Below are 22476 nucleotides of genomic sequence, written 5' to 3'. Positions count from 1 at the left end.
TAGCCTCCATCTTGAATTTTAATAACAGCCTAGTCTGCCGATCTCTTCATCCCCTGGGGACCCTAATCCCCTAATCTACCTCCCCTACAACTTCAACCCTCATGAACATCAATTTTATTAGTAATTATATCAACACATATGCATGACACAATGCCACCGTATCCCATCTTGCTAACCATGCTCATGAAACTTCAGCCTGAATCACACCCAAGTTCTCAAGTAGAAATGTTCAGAAAAATTTTGATTCCTGTCACCTTCCGTAAGGGACCATCCTACAGTTAGCCCTAACTACAGCTAAACCTATATTCAACTTCCTTTGTTCCTTATGCGTTTGCTACTGAAATAATAACACAACCTTAGAAAAGCATTTTTTGTGGTTTAACTAGTGTAAAATGGAAAGAAATATGTATATATATATTCTTATTTTGAGCCTTATTTTGTTGCTCATATTTTATTTTTTATTACTTTCCCCGCTTTCTAATGGATCCCCCTTCACAAATTTACCAAATTTGTGCTTCTGAAACCTTATTTTCATTATATAATATACATAAAATTTCTAATCTCTTAATGCCAAAGATTCCCATGCTAACACACCGAGTCCATTACAATTTGATCAGAGCAATGTACTTCAATAAGGAAGGTATATGCTCCACTTTCTCCCACACAGAGCCATCTTCTAAGCCTTTTGTCATTTAGTTGCCGTTACCATGCATGATCCCTTTTAAGCTCTCTCCTATGTATCCAATTTCGCTCATCATTTAATGTCCTGTTTTGATCTTATTTCAGCAGCCTTACCCATGGTCAGCATGCTTTACCTCTCCATATGGAAATTACTGTCTCCACTACTTCTTATTTTTAACTTATTTATTTAATTAGTTATTTAGGTATTTAGTTAGTTAGTTAGTTAGTTAGTTAGTTAGTTAGTTAGTTAGTTAACATCTCAACTACAGCTTCCCCTCCCTCCTCTCCTCCCAGCTCCTACCACTCACTTCACCTCTGCCTCCCCGCACCATCCACTCCTCCTCCATTTCTATTCAGGAAAGGGGAGCCCTCTTATAGATATCAATCAGCAAAACATGGCATATCAAGTTGCAGTAAGACTAAGCACTTTGCCTTGTATTAAGGCTGGTCAAGGAGACCCAGTATGAGGAATAGGGTCTCAAGAGCCAGTTAAAGAGTCGGAGATAGCCCCTGCTCCTACTGTTAGGAGTCCCATAAGAAGAACAAGATACACAACTGTCACGTATATGCATAGGGCCTAGGACAGTCCCTTGAAGGCTCCCTGGTTGTCAGTTCAGTCTGTGGGCACCTATGAGCCCGGGGTCATTGATACTATGAGTTTACTTATGATGTCCCTGACCCCTCTAGCTCCTATAATCCTTTCTCCTTTTCAGCAGGATGCCCCAAACTTGAACTAATGTTTGACTATGGGTCTTTGTATCTGTTTTCATCAGTTGCTGGATGAATCCTTTCTGATTGTTGGACTAGGCACCAGTCTATGGGTATAGCAGAATACCCTTAGGCATCATTATATTGACAATTATTTTCTCCAGTCATGTTTGGTTCTATTCTAGGTTTCTGGACCATCCAGCCTCTGGGTCTGGAGTGGGCTCAGCCTTATGGCATGTGTCTCAGGCTGGACCAGCCATTGGTTGGCCACTCCCACAATATCTGTGCCACCATTACCCCCAGCACATCCCATAGGCAGGACAGACTATAGGTTGAAGGTTATGTGGCTGGGTTGGTGTTTCAAACTCTCCACTGATAGTCTTATCTGGTCACAGGAGATGACCAGTTCAGGCTACATATGTGCACCACAAGGACACTTGCTCAACTATGTTCATAGCAGCTTTATTCTTAATACCCAGACCTGAAAACAACCTAGTTGTTCCTCAACTCTAGAATGGATAAAGAAAATGTGGTACATTTATACAGTGGAGTATTATCCAGCTGTTAAAAACAATGACCTCATGAAATCCGAAGGCAAATGGATGGAACTAGAAAAACAATTATCCTGAGTGAGGTAACCTAGACCCAGAAACACAACCATGGTATGTACTCACTTACAGGTAGGTATTAGCTGTAAAGAATAGCCATGGTGCAATCCACAGACATAGAGAGGCTAGATAATAAGGAGGGCCCAAGGGGGAAACTTGGATCTCCATGTGAAGGGGAAATAGAAAAGAATTCTTGGGTGGACTGGGGGCATGCAGGGATAGGAACATGAGGGATCAAGTGTTGGGGGGAGATTGCTGAAAGGGCTGACTAAAAAAGGGGGCATTTCAGGGTAAGGTAGAGACCTAGTGCAAGTGAAACTCCCAGGAATCTACAAGGATGTCCCCAGCTAAGACTCCTAGCAATCACAGATATGCACTACATCTTAAAATGCACTTCCTCTCTAAACAGGAGTTTAACCACAGTTTGGCAAGATTTTTAATAGCTATCCTTTGCATTCTGACCAAAATTCAATTTCAAAACTGTTGACATCAGAGCCAGGTATAATAAGACCTCTCCCTACTTCTTATCAAACTATAATTAATTGTTTTCTCTTTAAGAAGTGCATGGAAATTCACTTATTTTTTTCTAAGAGAAAGAGATTAGTCAAAAGTAATAAAATTCTTTTTTTTAGGTCTAAGTCAATATTGAGTAGTAGTAAAATTTTGTCTGCATGATTCCTCAGACTTCAGATATATATGAAGAAACAGCAAGATTGCTTAGCAGTAAAATCAGAGAATTTATTCCACAAAGTTGAACTCTGACTTCCAAAGGAATATAATGGCGCAAGTACACACACACACACACACACACACACACACACACACACACACACACACACACACGTATGCTCATGCATCATATAATTACACCCACACATAATAAGAATAAGTAAACCTAAGTAGTTTTAAACATTTGGCTTATTGTGGTTATTATTCTTATCCCCCAGATGAAGCAGGGAAAAGATTCTCTATGATAAATTTCTGTAAACATGGTTTACAGAACTTCTTCCAAAGGTAAGAATGTGGTATGGCCTTGACTGTTCTTTCATAACCCACATGAATAATAGTTTTAAATCTAATTACAAGCCGGGCATGGTGTAGCAGACCTGTAAGCCCAGCTATTCTAAGTGCTGAGAAAGGAGTATCATGAGCTCAAGAATCATTTGAATGGCAGTGTGAATTCAAGGCCAGACTGAGCAACTTAGGGAAACATAATATCAATATAAAACAAAAGAGAAAGGCTGGAGAGATGGCTCACTCCTGAAATGTTTGCCTTGCATGTACAAGTCCCTAGGTGTAATCCCAAGTACCCCCCCCACAAATCCAGTTAGAGTATTTATTGTATTGGTCTCTGAGAAGCAGGCTTTGACTATCTTCTAATTCGTGAAAGTACAAATCAACATGTACATAACCCTTTTGATAGAAAATATAAGAATTTTATAGACCAACACATGCTTAGCTTTATAACTTTTATAAACTATTTCAATGTAATAGATGGGACTTGTATTACCATTACTACTAAAACAATGTCAGTTTTTCAATCCTATCACTTCTTAAGTGAAGGAGGAGCTACAATGAAGCAAATATTAAAGCAGAGTTTACCAGGCCTTTGCTTCATCTCCTGTCCCTGACCACTCATTTAATTTCCCCAGACTGCCGTCCCGTCTATTACTCAAGAGAGCCAAGCTGTTTCCCACCACCATTATTTATGTGTCAACCCAGAACATAGTTCCTCTCTTTTCCTAACTTCAGGTATGTCATCTCAAATCTTGACAACTGCCCAGCCTAAAAGAAGTTTCCATTTTCATCTGTCTTAACAATCTGAATGCTTCCTTTACCAACTTTTCATAACTTTTAATGATTCTATTTATTCATTTCTTTACTTTTGAAAACTCCATTCCTATTGGATGTAATGCATCTTGAAAACTGGTAGTGTTGTTTTGTTAACTGTAGATATACATTGGCTTGTACAGTGGCTTGAACACAGGCTACAATTAATAAATATTAGTTAAATAAATATCTTCTAATTCTCAAGTGTTAGGCAGTAATTCTCTTTATGCACTTACATCGTGATTTCTTAGTTACACTATTTTGTCTTTAAGAAAATAGATATTGTGTTATATTTTTGGGAACTTCACTAGAGGGGAGTTTTGAAAGAAAAAATAATGAATAAAAATTAGTTACTGCTCCTTTGAAAGAATCTGTACAGATGAAAGGAGCCTAAAATTTAATGTAGCTCTACCATAAGCTCTCCATTAACTACACTTCAGTCCTGATTGCAATAGTTTCTTCTTGTCTCATGCCCAGCAATTGCAAGACAGAACATTAAGGCACTATTCATCTCACAGTTTATTCTGTGTGACCTTTAAGGCAACCTCACCCTTTCTCCATACTCCCATAACTGTTGTTTATTTAATGCAACAAAATGCCAACTGGGCATCAGTATGAGAACACAGTATCATCAAAACAGCTGTGACTATGCCAATACTAACCCAATGATGGCACTATGTGGGCATGGCTGTGGGTCTGAACTGGTCTGAAAATATTTGACTCACGATCCCATATTTGCTTCTCTTTTTTTTTCCCTTTCATTTTACATCAGGAACTATCATCTATTTTATTCACAACTAACTGTTTTACTGTATTTCTATCATGTGAAATTTAAAATTTTAGAATAAGGGTAAAGCAAATGCCTAGCGGCCCCCTCAGTGCCTACTGAACTCTCATGTCCCAGCTACTCTATTTCAATACTTGGGAGGCAGTTCTAGTTTTACTGATGAGGCAATAAAGTTAAGAGAAAAAAATGGAAATATACTAAATATGTCACTAAGAATTAGAGTTTCTCAAATAAAGTTTCCTCTCAGCAGCAGCAGTTGAGCCCTCTGCCCCTGCTGCCCATATTTTAGTCCAGTGACTTAGAGGCTTTCACAGTGAGGAGCTCAGTGCGTCTGGAGACGATCTGCCATCTGTGAGGAAATGTTTAGGTTAAAAGATCTGCACCAGAGATTGGGAATGTTGAAACACGAGCAAAGAAAATAAATGTCTTGAGGGACTTTAACTTACAGAGAGCATATTTACCCCACATGGATATCTTGTGTGGCTGGGGAAACCCAGATCTTTCACCTCTGAGGCAAGAGTTGAAGCCGAGAGTAATGGAAGTGATGACAATACGGGGTATGATTTGGGTACTCCAAGAACTGTGCTTTCTTTTCAGTTTTTTCAGCTGAGTCTCTAGGTGAGGAAGTATAAATTGGGCTCTGTGGGCTCTGCTCATGTGGGAGACATTGGGTCAATACCTACTATATGCCAGATACTGTATAAAAGATTGCTGACTTAAAAAAAAGTCACAGTGTGATAAGAAAGTATTATACTCCAAGTATGGTATTTTGTGCTTTATATCATATAAGAGTCACACTAAGGAATAAGTAACTTTTTTTTTTTTTTTGTTTTTTCGAGACAGGGTTTCTCTGTGTAGCTTTGCACCTTTCCTGGAACTCACTCGGTAGCCCAGGCTGGCCTCGAACTCACAGAGATCCGATTGGGTGTGAAGGATGACATCAGAGAAGATGAGCATCTGAGTTCAAATTGATAGCCACTATGGGTTGCTGACTCTAGTTTTCCTGAAATCAGTCTTAATACACTATGAGGAACGGAGATAATGAAAGGTGCAGAGATGAGGGGTGGGTAGATGGTCACTACGGTAACTGGCATCATTGTATTGGTAAGACTCAGAGCTGTCTCAGTCAGGAGGAAACAAAATCCACTTCCCGTTTCATTACTTGAGAATTTCTTCTGGAGGGCACACTCCCACAGGCAAGGAACACTCATAAGCAGAGTAAAATGGGAGGCCATGCATATGTAAAAAAGTCATTGAGGCCGGGCGGTGGTGGCTCACGCCTTTAATCCCAGCACTCGGGAGGCAGAGGCAGGTGGATCTCTGTGAGTTCGAGGCCAACCTGGACTGCCAAGTGAGTTCCAGGAAAGACGCAAAGCTACACAGAGAAACCCTGTCTCGAAAAAAAACCAAATTAAAAAAAAAAAAAAGAAAGAAAGTCATTGAGATGCTCACTTTTAATTGGTAACACTGTCTATTCAATACTTGTTCTTCATTTCATTCCATGCCCTCTAAATAGAGCTCCTTTTGTTGAGGTATTTGGCAGTAGAACACCCAATAGGCTACTTTCTTCAGAACCCAGAAAGAATGTAGGTTAGCGTGAACCAGTAAGGATTATTTCACTTCTCTTATCGTTGTTCCCTTAAAAGCAGGAAATACTGGGCCAGACATATAGGAGGTTTGCTGGGAGCCTTTTGGGAAATATCCCCTCAATTTAAACTGTGACAGAAACAGTGACTTACATCTTCTGTGACACTTCCTAGGGAATTATGAAAATGTAAAGCTTAGAGCTTCAGTACTCCCCTTGAAACTGACAGAAAGGTCTGCAGATGCGAGCCAGTGTGTTAATGATGACAGAGGAGAAAGAAGGAAAACCCAGGCATAGATCATTTCATTAAGCTGCTGAATTTGTAACCTTGGAAATATCCAGACTTCTTGAACATAAAAACAAGAATGAGCCCACTGCCCATTTTAAAGGCATGTGGCAGAGGAAGGGATTAAGGCTGGCTTGTTGTCCTGTTTGGATATGGATTATTGATGATGGTCTACCCATTGTTTATCTACTCATTTCCAAAAGTTACCATTCACATCTCTAGATAAAACATGAACCATTCCAAGAAGTTAAACATTCATTGTCTTCTGGGATCCATTACCAACCCCATTTCTAGTGTTGGAACAGACATAATGACCCCTAGGACCACAATGACCTTAATTATGACTTTTGGACGGGGCCTTTCAGACCTAGCTGTTGAGTCACTTTTCATTTCAGGCCCCATCCGAATCCTGGCTTCTTACTTGCCTGTGCTAGCTAGCATAACAGAGGCCTCAGGTTAATTAGCACTACAAGCAAGTATGCATTCTCAATAGGATCTGGAAGGCTCCTTAGGAGGAGTAAATGACCCAGTGCTTTTAAGGACTAGGTTTCTAGAGTATGAAGATAGGGTATGCAAGTGGTATATTGCGAGGGTCAAGATAGCAAACCTACCTTTTTCTGAGACACATTATTTTGTAGAAAAGAAATAAAATTGAATAATTGTGGAAGAAAGATTCCATGGGTCGTAGGAAGTTCTTGGGTGAAGACACGGGGTGGGGAGAAGAGGGTAAAATGACATGGACTGAGGAGCCCTAAGATCCAGGTACCAGTGACAGAAAGCTAGGCAGGAAAAAAGGTAAAGAAAAGGGCCACTGCCCACCAGTGGCTTCCCAGGCACCGTTAGGGTTATACGAGTATATTAGCTTCCTCTGGTACAAATGACAGGCTCTGTTCCCAAGAACATCTTTTCTGCCATGGTAGAAAGGCCTCTTTGAGGCACGTAACAACAAACATATTAACCATCATTGACACAAATAGCGTGGTTGATGGTCAGTAACTCCCATGCCCCCATACAAAGAGCTTGGTCACTGACCAGTTATACCCTTTTGATGTAATTGGGAGTTGCTTCTTTTTCCCAATAAGAGCAGGAACCGGCAATATGGAAAAAGTCTTGTTTTATAACCACAAGAAGACCAAACCAAAGTCAAAGGGTAAAAATTAATATGCTGTACCTAAAGATATGATAAGAATATGGGAGCAGTAACTGTTTCCTTAATGATATATGTACATGTGTCCCCCAAAGACCCTTCTTCCATGCAGTTACTTTCAGACTCACTACTAAGCCTGCCTTCTCCCTTCCCTGCATTTTACATCTCTCCTCTCCCTTTGCCTAATACTGTTTGTCCTGATACACATGCATTCTCATTTTTTCTAAAATGCCTCCATACAGCTACCCAACTCACACTATGTAACGACTCACAGACTTTCACTGTGATACCTCATAGATTGCTTGACTTCTGTATCGAAAAGCCTAACTTCCTCTACTCCTCCTTCTCTATCTCCTGTCTCCTAGAGGCTGCTAAAGTCTCTAGCTACCTTACCTCTTTCTTTGATTGTTTTTTGTTTCTAGAACCGAAGACATCAGCCTTGAATTCCATTCTGACTCTGTTTTTAAATTCTTATATTGAGCACTCCACAAATCTGCAAAAGGGACTCTGTCTCCTCCAGTGATACCAGAACTCCACCCTTCACAATTATTTATATCTAAGGAAGGCCCTGGACCTGTTGAGCAGGAATGGCACCACAAAGATGGACATAGTCTAATGCTGGGATGCTGTATACTCACAAAGAACCTAATTCAAGTTGACATCCTCGGGTCAACTCACTTGGAAAGTTACACAGTGTATGGGGATATATGGGGAAGGGATGCACTAACTTATCTCCTGAAAAATTTGGAGGAATTGTACTTATTTGTACACGGGTGTCAAGAGAAGTCTGGCCATATTCTTAGTCCTGGTCAATTTTCCAATACTTGATAATAAGTCTCTTCCTTCTTCAGTAAAGAGAGATGGAATGCAGGGTTCACATACTGGGAAGTTTTCATCTGGAAAACAGAAGAATAGTTTTCATCTATTCACTAAAGCATTAATAACATCTGTGTGTCAGGTACCAGTGTAAGTGATAAGAATGCTATCAGGAATGAGATGGAGAAGTGCTGGGAAATTTACATTTCAGGAAAGAAACAATAAAATAAACAGCCTTCTTTCAGAGTGCGATCATCATTGCTCAAATAAAACACTAGAAACAACAACAGCAAGGGGTCAATCTGAGATGGAGGGACTATTTAGAAAGAAGGATCAGGAAGTTATCAACAGATGGAGCAGTTCTAGCTCAATAATACCCAAGAGAGAATGAAGAATGAAATGTGAGATTCTTAATTTAAAATAGTTCAGAATTTGTTATAAAATTCAATAGAATATCCTTGTAGAATTTTAGACAAAGATTGTTGTGATGGTATTTCTGTTTCTGAATGACAGTTAATATAGAGACAAAAGTAGGAGAAAATTAGTAGAGTGAACAAACAAGTTAGAATCAAGATCATGGTTGTCGATATACATGCAGAAAGATGACTGAGAATTCGAAAGAGTAAAGACATCTTGAATTTATGTATAATAATTTGCTTCTTTAAAAGAAAAGTGTTGAAAATAAAGAACATATTATCATTCAAACAAGAGGGCTTTGTTCTGCATAATTTTCTTTATTAGAACAATTGTTCTTTATTGTTAGAAATATATATTTAAAAGCATGGTCTACTTATAATAATGATTGCTAGTGGAAGGGTACAGTAGAGCCAGTTGGAAAATGCATAAGCAAGAGCCTTTCGATAGGTCTTTGGCATTCAGGACTCAAGCAACTGTAGGAGGGCAGCCACTACCCAACCCTCATCTGTTGCCAGGTAGGAACTCAGACTTTATGCTGCCAGGGAATTTAATTTCCAAATGTGAAATGTCCTGATTTTAAAGAGTTGGCAATGAATTCAAATTAACTAAACAAAGTAAAATGAAACACTATGAGAATATAAATAGGGTGGGGAGGAAACAAAGAAAAGAGGAGGAGGAAAAGACGTCAAATGCTTGTTCACTAAATTCACCCTCCAATTTACTGTTCTGCCGCCTCTGCTGTGGGATCCCCATTACAATCTCTTTTTGTGATAAATCTAGGCAATATTGTAGTGCTTGTGTTGTGGAAAGCATTATTCAAATCCAGAAGGTGAAAATATTCCAGAGCTCTTTAAAAAAAAAAAAAAAGAAGTGTTATTAACCAGAGCCCTGGGGTCCTCTTGGAGAAGAGTTGGCTGTGCCAAGGATGATTCTTAACCCATTGTATACTTTTCAGTCTGCAAACTCTACACTGTGGGAACCTCAGGAAAGAAGCCAGACTTTTCCATTGACTCCAAGGCTGTGTCAGCAAATGCCAGACCCAGCAGGCCCTTTGTATTATAGGCTAATGGTCCAAACAGCTGTAAATAGTTTATGCCAAGATCCCTACAAGTGTGACAAACACACAGCATTCTAAGTGCCTCAGGAGGCCAGTTAAAGCTAGAAGAGGCCACAGATGACCGTCTCTGAATACTGTGGCCACACCTCCTAGGGCTGATGTCCATGGTGTTTTTTTTCTATTCTCTCCTCATCAGAAATGAGTCTGGGGTTGGAAGTTACTTATACATGGGTTTTCTTTAATTTTTAGCAAAGGATTTTAGGAATTGTGTATTTCATAAAAAGAAATGATGGCCAAATGTTGAATTCATACATCTTATGTATGCCATCTCATTTGATTTGCTTGTACAGCTTTCTTATACATTTATCCAACCCAGTGAAGAAGTTAATGAACATATTCACTTGTCAGAAACCGCATTACAAAAACCCTGAAAGATCTTTGTGTTGTGTTAGAAATTATTTGTGGAATCCTTCAAGGGAATATTGCTTTCCTTAATTTACAGACTTCCTTGCTAGAAAATTAGTCTTTCTTAAAGGAATTCCATTTCTATATATTCACCTCTTAAGTCTTGTTTTCATTATTTAAAATTTTGAAGTATTCTTGAATCTTTATATCAGATTTATTTGGTAACATGTTGTAATAAATTACTAGTGACATGGGGTAGGGAAAGCCAAAGACATACAAGATGAACAATGGCCATATAGTATTCTTATGACTATGTGTATGACTGCCAGCTGCTATGATACCTTAGAAACAACTAGTGTAAATGGCTATTCACATCTAACTGGAGACTTGTAGTGTGCTTTATATAAGGCAGCAGTGGGGAAACAAGAAATAAGGGTACTGATGCTGAAATACTGCCTAATGGAAAGCAAAGTACGTGCAAAACCAAGTGAATTTTACCCCTTAAGGAGCCATTTTCATATTTGGCTATTATTCATAATATAATAAGATTCCTTAAAACATATGATCAAAATCCTTAAAACATAATGACCAAAGTCTTCAAATCAAATAATTGCATTACTACTAAAATGGTGTGACCTCTTGTTGGTTCCTATTACCTACATTTCCATTTATTTGACATGTATCACCGAATCCTTGTCTTCAAAAGTAAAGCTCAATAAATGACAAAGCTGTATAAGTGAAAAAATGGTGATTTCTCAGTTGTATATAAAGCTCACATTAGCCTGGTGGTGGTGGCACATGCATTTAATCCCAGAGGCAGGCAGATCTCTGAGTTTGAGGCCAACCTGGTCTACAGAGCGAGATCCAGGACAACCAGGGCTACAAAGAGACCTCCTGTCTAGCAAATGACAAGAACAACAAAAATAAGTGAAGCAATATCTAAAATCTCAATTGTTTTGAGTAACATTGTAATTGATAACAATAACAATAATAAAGCACTAAAATTTTAGCCAGGCAGTGGTGGTGCACAACTTTAATCCCAGCACTCAGGAGGCAGAGGCAGGCGGATCTCTGAGTTTGAGGCCAACCTTGTCTACAGAATGAATTCCAGGACAGCCAAAGATACACAGAAAAACTGTCAAAAATCTAGGAAAAACAAAAACCTTCACACTAGTTAGGGATTATTGTCAGTGTATTTTTTAATATATTCATCAATCAAGTAAATTTATGTTTATGTTGAGAACCTGTGGATTAAATTCAGAATATGATTAGGAATGAGAACATTTGGATAATTTAGAGAAAATTAACAAAACACAAGCAAGTACAAGAGTTTATAAACATTAAATTTCTTTATATAATTGTATAGGCAAGTTCCTTATTTTATTGTTTAGTATCCAAAACCTAATGATAAGCCTTGGCTAACTTTTGCTCCATGTTGAAATAACAAGAGATATCCAGCCAGTAATAAATCAACTTCACGTTGTCGATTAATCTTGATCAGAGAAGTCTTAAACAAAACTGGACCCACTCTGATGTTTGCCTTGCCAACTACACTCTACTACTCTGTCTTGCAAACAAGGCTATAGGATTGTTTGATTGATAATCTCCCAACCCCAGCCCCAGAAGACAGACTCTCAGTAGTGTCTGTAGATCTTATGAATCTCGTTCCCTTACAACCCACAGGTGAGCACATAATCCTAATAAGAAAAGTGATACATAAGGAGACTCTCCTTGGGTAAAGTATCTGCCAGCTTATTCATGTGTTGCATTTGTGATAAAGAGAAAACCAGAAACCAAAAAGAACAAACATTGACTGAGTCAATGCATGCCAAACCCTGATTTTTAGAACTAATGAAGAACAAATACATTCTGGAGAGAGGGACATTTATAAAAGAAACCATTATACTTTTTTTTTAAATGGATTATTCTGAGACATTTTTCTTTGATGCTTTCATCAATAATCATTGTATTGGTCTCTATTAGTTTAAAGTGACCTTTCAAGTTTGATACAGTAAAATGGTTAGGTACTCATTTATTTCATTTACCAATTGTGTTGCTAGCCTTTCTGTTCTTCAGCACCCTTATCAATAAAAGAAGATAATCATAGTGTATGATTCATAGGACTATTACATACATAAAAGAAAATCTGAATGTAAAGTGTACTGCTGTGATCATTTGCTTTTGGTTCTTTTGGTTCCTTTGCTATATAATTTTAATGAAAACTTTGACAGAACACTGATCTGTATTCAATAACACTAAGTGTGAGTAAAGCATAGGTACAGAGAATATTTTCCATGTCTAATATATATATATATATAATTTATCCATTGAATGAGTTACTTAAACACAAAATGATGTTACCCCAAATACAAATTAAAATGAAACCTAACAAAAAGAAGAACACTAAGTAAACTCTCCCATCACCATTTTCAATCAATAGATTTCATTTTGAATATAACTAGGAACAGAAAATAAAGCTAAGTTGGCCTTTCCAACACCAACTCTATAAAAACAGTAATTATCACCAATGTGATCAGGGAAGATTGCATGCTTGAGAAATATAAATCAGCACAAAAACTGATTTTCTCTGTGCTTTGAATGGATCATTATGAGAAAATCAAATTTTATATGGTAGAGAGATCCACATTTGGCACCCACTCATGCATAGACTTTTAGATACATAACAAACTAATAATTTAAAGATGAACATCTCATTTAGAAACTGTAGTTGTTCTCTTTAGTGGTTCAGTTCCTAAGTCCAAATTTTATTCCATTCTTTTAAATGGCATTAAATTTCTGCCTCATTTGTATTTAGACTTCATACTTTCATCAGCACTTTGATAATAAAATGACATATTTGTTGACTAACTTTTATTAATTTTGGCTTAAAGATTCTCTATATAACTGGCTAATGAAATGCAGATCTCTTTCTATTATATATTTAGGTATAATAGAAAAAAAGAAACAGTACGTACAATATGATTGCGAATGTAGATGGATATTTCATCATAAAAGTATTACTAAAAGAATTTCTCTGGGAGAATAACCTCTCTAAGCATGAACAGTAATTTTTAGCAATTTTTACGCCATCTAGATTACTAAATGATACTTACATTTTGAAATAGTTGCATTATTTTACATATAGTATGTTAAGCTGATTTTCCTATTCAGAAGAATGCATAAATTCGAAGTAAGCCTAATTTGTCTTCTCTCTTCTTGTAATGATTTAGATCTTAAGTGCCCACCACAAAGTCCATGTGCTGAACACTTCCTAAGGAAAATGATGAGGTCTAGCAAGAGATATTTAAGATCATGAAGAATGCTCTCAGAAAGAGATTATGGAACTCTGGTCACTTACTCTTAACTCCTTTTTGTTTCCTGGCCAGGAAAATATTTAAATTTTAATTATCAGCTGGGGAGGGGGATCAGAGGACAACTTTCTAAGAGTTGTTTCCTTCCTTCCACCTTTCCATAGTGCCTGCAGGGATCAAGCTTTAGTGACCACTCTTCTGTGTCAGTCACCTTTGTCTGTTTAGCCATCCATCTCACTGATCCTCCTGTTCACACACGTAGGCAGCTTTGCTCCATCACATGCTCTGCCATCGCACCACCACTGAATAGTATAAGGGATGGTTCTGTCTAATCACAAACTGGAGCTTCTGAAACTATACACCTGCTCTTTTTATAAATTTGCTGCTGTTTAGTATAAGGACAGAAAGCAGACTTCTGAAGGCCCTTCCCCCATAAGATTTGGATATGTTTGTGGTCTAGTGAAGGCTTTTACTCACTTCAGTCATTTTGGAAAGTGTTATGGTGTATGCAGGTCCACTTTCCTCATGAATAATAGAATGGGACTCATGGCCTCGGAGCTTTTATAACAATTACATGAGCTACTGCTGAGAAACACATACACCAAACATTGGTTATTTTAAACTTTTAAATCTAATCCCCTTATCCCATCAAAATTTATTTGTGATATGTCTTTATTCAAAGACATCATTCACTTGCAGTTAGCTATCATATGCCATAACTTTTATGTTTCAAGTTATTTTAGCTGAAGAAAAGAAGAGCTGCTGATGTGCGTTCTGAAGACCTCAAAATTGTCAGCCTAGTGTGATGAGCAAATAAAATTGGTTAGCTCCACATTCTAAATACACTGGAAAAGTAGGCACCTCCAGTTTCCTAGGTATTCCTTAGGTGGTGGGGAGAATGGGAAACTCTCCATCATCCAGTCATCTCCCTGCTCCCAATCCCTGTTCACTATCTTGCCTCTGTGACCTTTTTTCTTTGCACAGGTAATCTTCTGTTCATTCCTCAAAGCTCTACTAACAAATGACCATTGGATTATTAACCAACTTTTTATGAAAGAAAACATTTAAAGAGAGAGAATATGCCCAACACAGAACAGGAAAAATAGAAAACTAATCATTAGAAGGTTGTTTTGAACTGAGCTGCCTCTCCATCTTTGAATATGCATCATTATTTTTCTCCTACATTTCTCCCTGTCCTAGAGTTCCAATCCCCAAATTTGTACCTCTATGCCAAGCCAATTTAAAGTTCTTATTAATATTTTTTTAGCATTTTGTTTCACAGTTTTTTCTTTCATGTATATATGTATATATATACCAAACTTTAAAAATGCAATCTATCAAGGCTGAAGGGCTTTCACCTTTTCTTATTGTATCTTCTTTTGTCCTGTTTGGCTGTTGTCTCTTGGAGACCTGCTCTTTTCAGAAAAGGAAGCAGAGGGAAGTAGATCTAGGGGAGAGGAGGTGTGGGAAAAAAATTTAATATATCTATTAAGATGTTTCTAAATAGCAAGAAAGGAGGTAGGTGGAAGCATTTCACTTAAAGTTCGTCTTTTTAGATGCCTTGAAATGTTGTAAAGTTGCTTCTTGTTGTTATCTCATGCCCCCTTTACCACCTCATCTGTCTCTAAACATGCATCATCTCTGATCAACCTTACATCTATTTGGTTTTCTCTGATTTTGTGTTAATATTATGAACCTATTTTTCTAGTATTCCGTATAACCTAAACCTAAATAATATTCTGCCCTAAAACAAATGAACCAAAACACTAAATTCAGAAATAGTCTGTATTTAGTGGTGAAAAGTAATTGGAATAAATGTTTCTATGTGTGTTCATCTCTCTCCCCTTCTTTGATTTCATAGCTTTAGTGTAATTTGCCTTGTGACATTATGTATTTGCTGATGATATACTTGATTTTATCAGTCATTCACTCAATCTGTTTATATACTCATTTGTAATAATCTTTGTTCTATCATAATTGCAGCAGCTTTGGAGGAAACTGATTCCTAATATTTTATATCTAACAAAATTTTTTGACTTTGTCAAATTTGCCACATTAGTTTATAATAGTGCCAGTGTTATTGACTCTTATATGGTGATATTTTATTTGTATTAAAATGTTATTTGTATGTTAATAAATAAAGTTGCCCAGGGCTCAGAGCTATTAGCAAGCCATAGGAAAGCAGGGCAGTGGTGGCGTATGCTTGTAATCCCAGCACTTGGTAGGCAGAGCTAGGTAAGTCTCTGTGTGTTCAGGGATACAGCCAGTATTGGATACACATGCCTTTAATCTCAATACCAATCATGGAAAACCTGGAGGTCTATACAGACAGGCCGTGATGAGGCGGTCATGTGGTTGGGTTTACAACCAATGAGAAGGCAGAACAGAAATTCTATATAAGGACTTTAACACAGAAAGTAGTTCTGGTTCGGAGAGGTAGGACCATGGCAGGAGGAAGGGTAAGGTTTTAGCTCTTAGCTCTGATCTCTTGGCTTTCTTCTTTGCATTGGTTCTGTGTTTCTTATTTAATAAGAAGGTTGGTTACATCTACACTCTTATTTCATTTGCAAATTCTCAAATTATTAGGGGGAATTTTGTTTGTTATTTTAAAAATATTTGAAGAAATTCATCAAGATTTTGTGGCATAAGGACAAAGAACTTGGATGTTATGTTCTGATCATGTTACACTATCCAAATTCCGAAAGAGGTATTGGGTAATTTAAAAAAAATTTCTCATTCTTTGAAACTTCAGTGAAGATAATACATCATCAGAATACTGAATACATTCAGGAAGATCATTTAAAGGGATTCTAAAAGTTATTTGACTTTATTTTATAAAATAGAAATTTAACATGTACTGTTATAATTTATAATTATTATATATTGACTTTATTGTGCTAAATTTCTTCAGCTTATATCCCAAATAATCTAAGTCATAACATAATGATACTAACTATTAATAATTAAGGTGGATTTGCTTGTTTGTTTGCTCGTTTTGAGACAGCATCTCACTGTGGAGTTCTGGCTGGCCCAAAACTAGCTATATAGACCTAGCTGGTCTTGAACTCAGAAATGAACCTGTCTCTGTCTCCTGTGTGCTAAGATTAAAAACATATGCCACCATGCCTCGCTTGGTCTCATTTTTTAACAGTTAGAAGTAAATTCTATAGAGATTATAGAAGCTGTATTATGGAAAGCAATATTGGGGGAAATATTTTTGTTATCTAATTCTACATCTCTAAATATACTGCTTTTAAAAATTTAAACATTGTCTACTGATATCTTCCTGTTGTACTTAAGTAAATCAATCTCCTTTGTCTTACCGTCTCTTCAGATATACACTTGTTTCTCATCTCTAACCTCTCTGCTATAGATATGACACAGTGTCAGTTACACGTTGTTCGCTGTTTACATCAGTATAACTGTAGATGCTCTTCAAAGCCATGTCCTTCATTGTGGACCACCTTGACTGTCAACTTGACTGAATTTCCAGCTAGGAGACAGACTTCACAGGACATCTAGGAGGACACTGAGGTGGGAAGATACAGCCTGAGTGTAGATGGTACTGGACTCAGTAGAAGGAAGAACAAGCACTGTATTCATTTCTCACTCTCTGAATTTGGACCCAGTGTGATCATGCTCCTTCTCCCTGAGCTAGAACTGATCTCACTGCCCTACATTCCCTGCTGGGATGGACTGTACCTTCAAACTGTGAGCCGAAAGAGATCCTTTTGTAAGCTTCTTTTGTCAGCTCTGTTGTGATAGCAATGAGAAGAGTAATTAAGACTGAAACCTGAGACCGAGAGTAAAGTTGTTGCTGTGAAATAGCTGACTGGTCCTTAGACATTTGGAACTAGCTTGTGAGAAAATAACTTTGAAGAGCTTGGCACTGAAGTCTAGAAAAGTCTTACAATCTACAGAGAATTTGATGAGTACTTCTTAGGGGAGTTTGGAAGAGCAGACGGTTAATTTAATACAGGCCTCGAAGGCTTGCTTTGAGAGGTTTCAGAGCAGAACAAGGACGCCTATCGAGAACTGTGCTGGAGGGTATTAATGTTACATTCTCACAAGGACTTGCTTCATTCTGGCCATGTCCTGGAGCACTTAAGTTGGATTGCATTTAAAAGTAATGGCATTCATTCTTTGGAGGAAATTCAAGATATCACAGCATTCAAGCTACAGCATGATTCTAGTTCTCTGACCTTCTCCAGGTCTACTAGTGAAAGAGAACAGCAAATGGAGAGGAGAGAAATGGAAATTGTGAAGTTTGGAGAAGACAGGAGTGTGAACAAGCTTAAAGCTGCAGACAAGGCATTCTTGGAGACGGCAGCTATAATTGTTAAAAAGATCGGTATCATTAAAGAAAACCTATTCTTTACTGGGATGATAGGAAAAGCGTCTTGAGAATAAGAGTCTACCTATCAAAGGCTCCAACTTGTGAAAGTACAAATTCATTTGAAAGGAATCTATACCGAAAAAAAAAAAAGTCACTGAGGGGTTTTTCTGGTTTTTAAAAATTCCAATTGCTTAGAAAATTTAAAAAAAAAAAGAAAACAAACAAAAACTCAGCCATTTAAGTGCCCAGAGAGCACTACAATTGGGTTGAAAGGGGCCAGACTACATCTTGAGCTTGCTGAAGAACTTGGCAGCATGCTCTACACAGTACTCACATTACAGGCATACAAAATAGAAGAGTACAAGAGTGATGGAGATCTGAACCAAGGTTCCAGAAAGCTGCTGAGACCAGGCAATGTGAGGCAAGGCCAGACTACTTCAAAGGAACCCAAGAGGCCATTGCCTTAAGCCAGGGAAGCCTGCAGTGGAGATCCCAGCATGTTGGAGATGGCAGGACAGTGAGATGTGTGCTGGGGAAACTTCAAGCGTGAAGTGGAGCTGACTCTAGAAGTAGGTTAAGTGTGCTCCAGACAGCAAAACTCCAGAGTCGGGGCTCCCCAAGCCTATGGTAGATGAGAGGCTACCACCAGAAGTCTCAGATGACCAACACAGAGCTGTAGAATTTGGTGTTTGCCTTATTAGGGTTTTGTTCTTGCCTTGGTCCAGTCTCAAGTTGGAATGCTCCCATTCCTTCATTTAGGGTTGGCAATATTTATCCTGTGTCATACGTAGAAATTATATGCCATTTTTATCTTCTGTTTTTTTTTCCTAGAGCTGAGGACTGAACCCAGTGCCTTGAGCTTGCTAGGCAAACGCTCTACCACTGAACTAAATCCCCAGTCCCACCATTTTTATTTTCTAGGGGCTCACTGTTAAGAATTTATTTGAGTCACGAACAAGATTCTGAACTTAAATTATGAATATTTTGGAAGTAAAGATATGTTGGAAGCTTTTAAAGATGGATAAAATGTGTTTATTTTATTTTTGCATTATGAAATGAACATAGGGAACAGAAGTGAAATGTTAGTGATATATTTGGGCTTCAGCTTGACTAAGGGATGGATTTAAGATTGCTAATCTTTACTGTTGATTTGATTAGATATATCAGCCAGGAGAAAAATCTCTGCACATGGTATAAGGGTGCTTTCAGAGACATCTGACTGAGGTGGGAAGACCTACCCTGTAACTTACATGGCAAGAGTGAAAATGCTCTAGTGAGACAGCTGTGCTACTCCAAGTATCAAACTATTGAAATAATGGACCCCAAGAAATTGGAATTTACAGAGGAAACTCACGCAGAAGGATGGCTTGTCTCTTAGAAGGAAATTTCATAGTTCTGACATCTTGTCAGAGCATTTTTGCCAGAGAGTCTGCAGCCCAGACTATGATTGTGGGTGGGACTGCACCTTGACCAGCACGGCTTAGTTATGCTCATGCCTTCTAGATATGACAGAACTGCTGTACCCCTGATCACAGAAGCTGTGGTTGCCTACACAAGACCTGCGCAAGACCAAGTCAGCCGACATTCCAGCATGGGGAGTTGTTCCCCAGCTTCCATTCCTAACTAAGGAGCTATGAACAGCTGGTGGCTTCCAGGGGAGGGAGAGTTAGTTCTCTTTAAGAGTAAGGGCCCAGGTAAGTTGGCCATGCTCCAAGATGGTATCACACCCATGAGTACCCGGGTGACACCAAAAAAATCCCCTGGGTTGTATTAAAAAAAAAAAAGACATGAAGTTAGGGGATAAGGAAGTGAGGAAGATCTAGGAGAACTTAGGGGGATTTGAGTGAGGCAAATATGATAAACATAAATTCTATGAGTTTTTCATAGAATTAATAAGAATAATATATTTTAAACAGAGCACATGAATTTGGGAAAGAACAGTGATGGGAGATGGGGAAAATTGAAAGTGTCCTGGGAAAGTATATAATGTCTGGGGAGGGAAGCATTGTGACTCCGTTATAGAATAACTCCATTTAAATTCATTTTATACATGCATATGAATATACATTAGGAAATTTCTGAAGTACTGTGCTTTCATGTGGCATTTCAACGGTTTGTAGTGTTAGTTCATCACATATTCCCACCTCCCCTCCATGTCCCACCCTATTTAACCCCTCCTGCTTATATTTTTAATTTCTAGGAACTCTGGATTACTTTCAGTTTGCATGGTCTTCTCCTCTCTTGAGGCTATGAATACTTGTCAATCCTTATTCCCACACATAGCCTCTGCTTCATCCAACACTTTGCACTGTTTTCTTTTTCTTTATCTCGTTTCCTCTATACTCATAGAGAAAGTCTTTTCTCTCTCACAAGTTCAGTAAGCTTGAATATCTGCTCATATTAAAAGGCAGAGATCACGCCATTAGTCCCAGCACTCAAGAGGCAGAGCCAGGCAGAACTCTGTGAGTTCAAGGCCAGCCTGGTCTACAGAGCGAGATCTAGGACAGGCACCAAAAACTACACAGAGAAACCCTGTCTCATGAAAACAAAACAAAACAACAAAAAACAAGGCAAAGACCAACACTTGACAAGAAGATTTGAACATGAGGTATAATTAATTATCTTCACAATAGAATAACATCATGATATTTTATTGCTGTGCTTCCGATTCCAAGATTTTACACACATTTTTGAGGACAACCATTTTCCAAGAACTGCTTCTAGAGCCCTACTGTATTTTCCTTGTGAAGCAATAAACCTCAGAGTTTTACTTAGAGTGGACTGGTGCAGTCCTCCAGCTGCATAGAGAAGGGGCAGAGCCTCCCATTGCTTTTCATATAACCTTCTGCCAATAATCTCCACATTGAAGCTGCTACTTCCAAACAGTTTGGGATTCTGTGAAGCAAATGAGGCTACTATATACTTTATCATTTCTGCTGCTGGCTTGAGATTTAGCATTTTCAGCTTTGCTAAATCATTACCACTTAATGAGCTGCTTAACAGCTCCAAGAATCTTGTGCTAATTTTCTTCCTTCTCTGTTTTCTCTTATATGGGGTCTATCATTTAATATAAATGTATTTTCTAGGCTGGATGGTGGTGGCGCATGCCTTTAATCCCAGCACTCAGGAGGCAGAGCCAGGCGGATCTTTGTGAGTTTGAGGCCAGCCTGGTCTACAGAGCAAGATCGAGGAAAGGCACAAAGCTACACAGAGAAAATCTGTCTCGAAAAACCAAAAAATAAAAAATAAAAATAAATAAAATGTATTTTCTAATCCTTTTCAGTGGAGCTGGGGACAATATACAAGTGGATATGTGTGTTCATTCATCTTCTTTTTAGCTGAAAGTAGTAATGTCATTCTTTGAGTTTGTAGTATGTCTGGATCCAGTACAGATGGAGTTCCCTAACCCCCTAGTTCTCAAAGTTGCTTCATTTTAAAAAAATGGAAATTTTAATAGATTTTTAATCCCCCATATAATTTCTCTTTATTCAAATCATCTTATTCCGTAAACAATTTCATTCTTTGATCTTAGAAGATTAACCTTGGCACTTAAACGTTGTGTACCTAAGACACGAGGCACCTTTGTGAGTGGAAAGACAGAGCAGGTTACTAATCAGTAACTTAGCTCCCTGCTCCACATGGACCATTGGCTTTTTGGTGTTTTCTTTTGTTGTTGTTGATTTTACATAAACAAAGCAAAGACTAAAGAGTCGGGGAAGAAAAATCAATTAAAAGCAGAGAAATGAACAGATTCCTGGTAGCAGTTCAATGTTTCCTTTATCCATGAATTACCTTTATATCCTCCTCTGCTACATATATCAATAATAAATTACCATTTTCCCCAAATCAGTTAAAGTGAATTTCAGTCTCAGTACTGAAAGCACTCTGATTAATTTCATAAACTACTATCAGTTTTCTGGTACTTAGAATAAGAGGATGATTGTCATCAGCTGTTTAAAATGAATATTTTAATTGCCTAAGATATAAGGACATTTATATCTACCTTGGTGTTTCTCTTCAGTTAAAGCAGACTATTATGGTTTGGATATGAAGCACTCACTCCAAAGGCTCATGTGTTAATGTCTTGGTCCCCAAGTGATGAGTCCAGTCATGGAGAGGTGACTGGAAACTGAAAGTTCTAATCTAATAAGTGGCCTGGTGGCTTCATAGGTTCAGGATATCATAGCATGATGAGGACCAGGGAAAAACTAGAAGTTGGATCCTCATTGAATGAAGTAGAGGTTAGTAAGATGTGTCCTTAGGGAGTATGTCTTATCCTCATCTTCTATCTACCCATGTCTGTGGTTGATATATTATGCACCCTAACAAAGCTTTCCTGGGGATCAGAGAACAGAACAGCCACTAGATTAGACATAAAGGCCAGACAGTGGTGGCACACATGGCTTTAATCCAATCACTCAGGAGGCAGGGATCCATCTGGATCTCTGTGAGTTCAAGGCCACACTGGGAACAGAGCCAGGTGTGGTGGCACACACCTTTAA

General features: G+C 38.1%; 1 long non-coding RNA gene across 1 annotated transcript in view; it reads left to right on the top strand.

Moving 5' to 3' along the window:
* Nucleotides 1–21562, top strand: part of LOC128116474 (uncharacterized) — a 48620-nt gene extending 27058 nt beyond the window's left edge. Inside the window, exons 2-3 of the long non-coding RNA XR_008220474.1 lie at nt 16973–19668; nt 21061–21562. This is a non-coding gene — a long non-coding RNA (uncharacterized LOC128116474). The remainder of the gene's footprint in view (nt 1–16972; nt 19669–21060) is intronic.
* The last annotated feature ends 914 nt before the right edge of the window (nt 21563–22476 follow it).

Source organism: Peromyscus californicus, unplaced genomic scaffold, assembly GCF_007827085.1.
Source record: "Peromyscus californicus insignis strain IS unplaced genomic scaffold, ASM782708v3 Scaffold_20__1_contigs__length_68692818, whole genome shotgun sequence".
NCBI classification, from domain to species: domain Eukaryota; kingdom Metazoa; phylum Chordata; class Mammalia; order Rodentia; family Cricetidae; genus Peromyscus; species Peromyscus californicus.
This window is presented reverse-complemented; position numbering and strand designations above follow the sequence as displayed.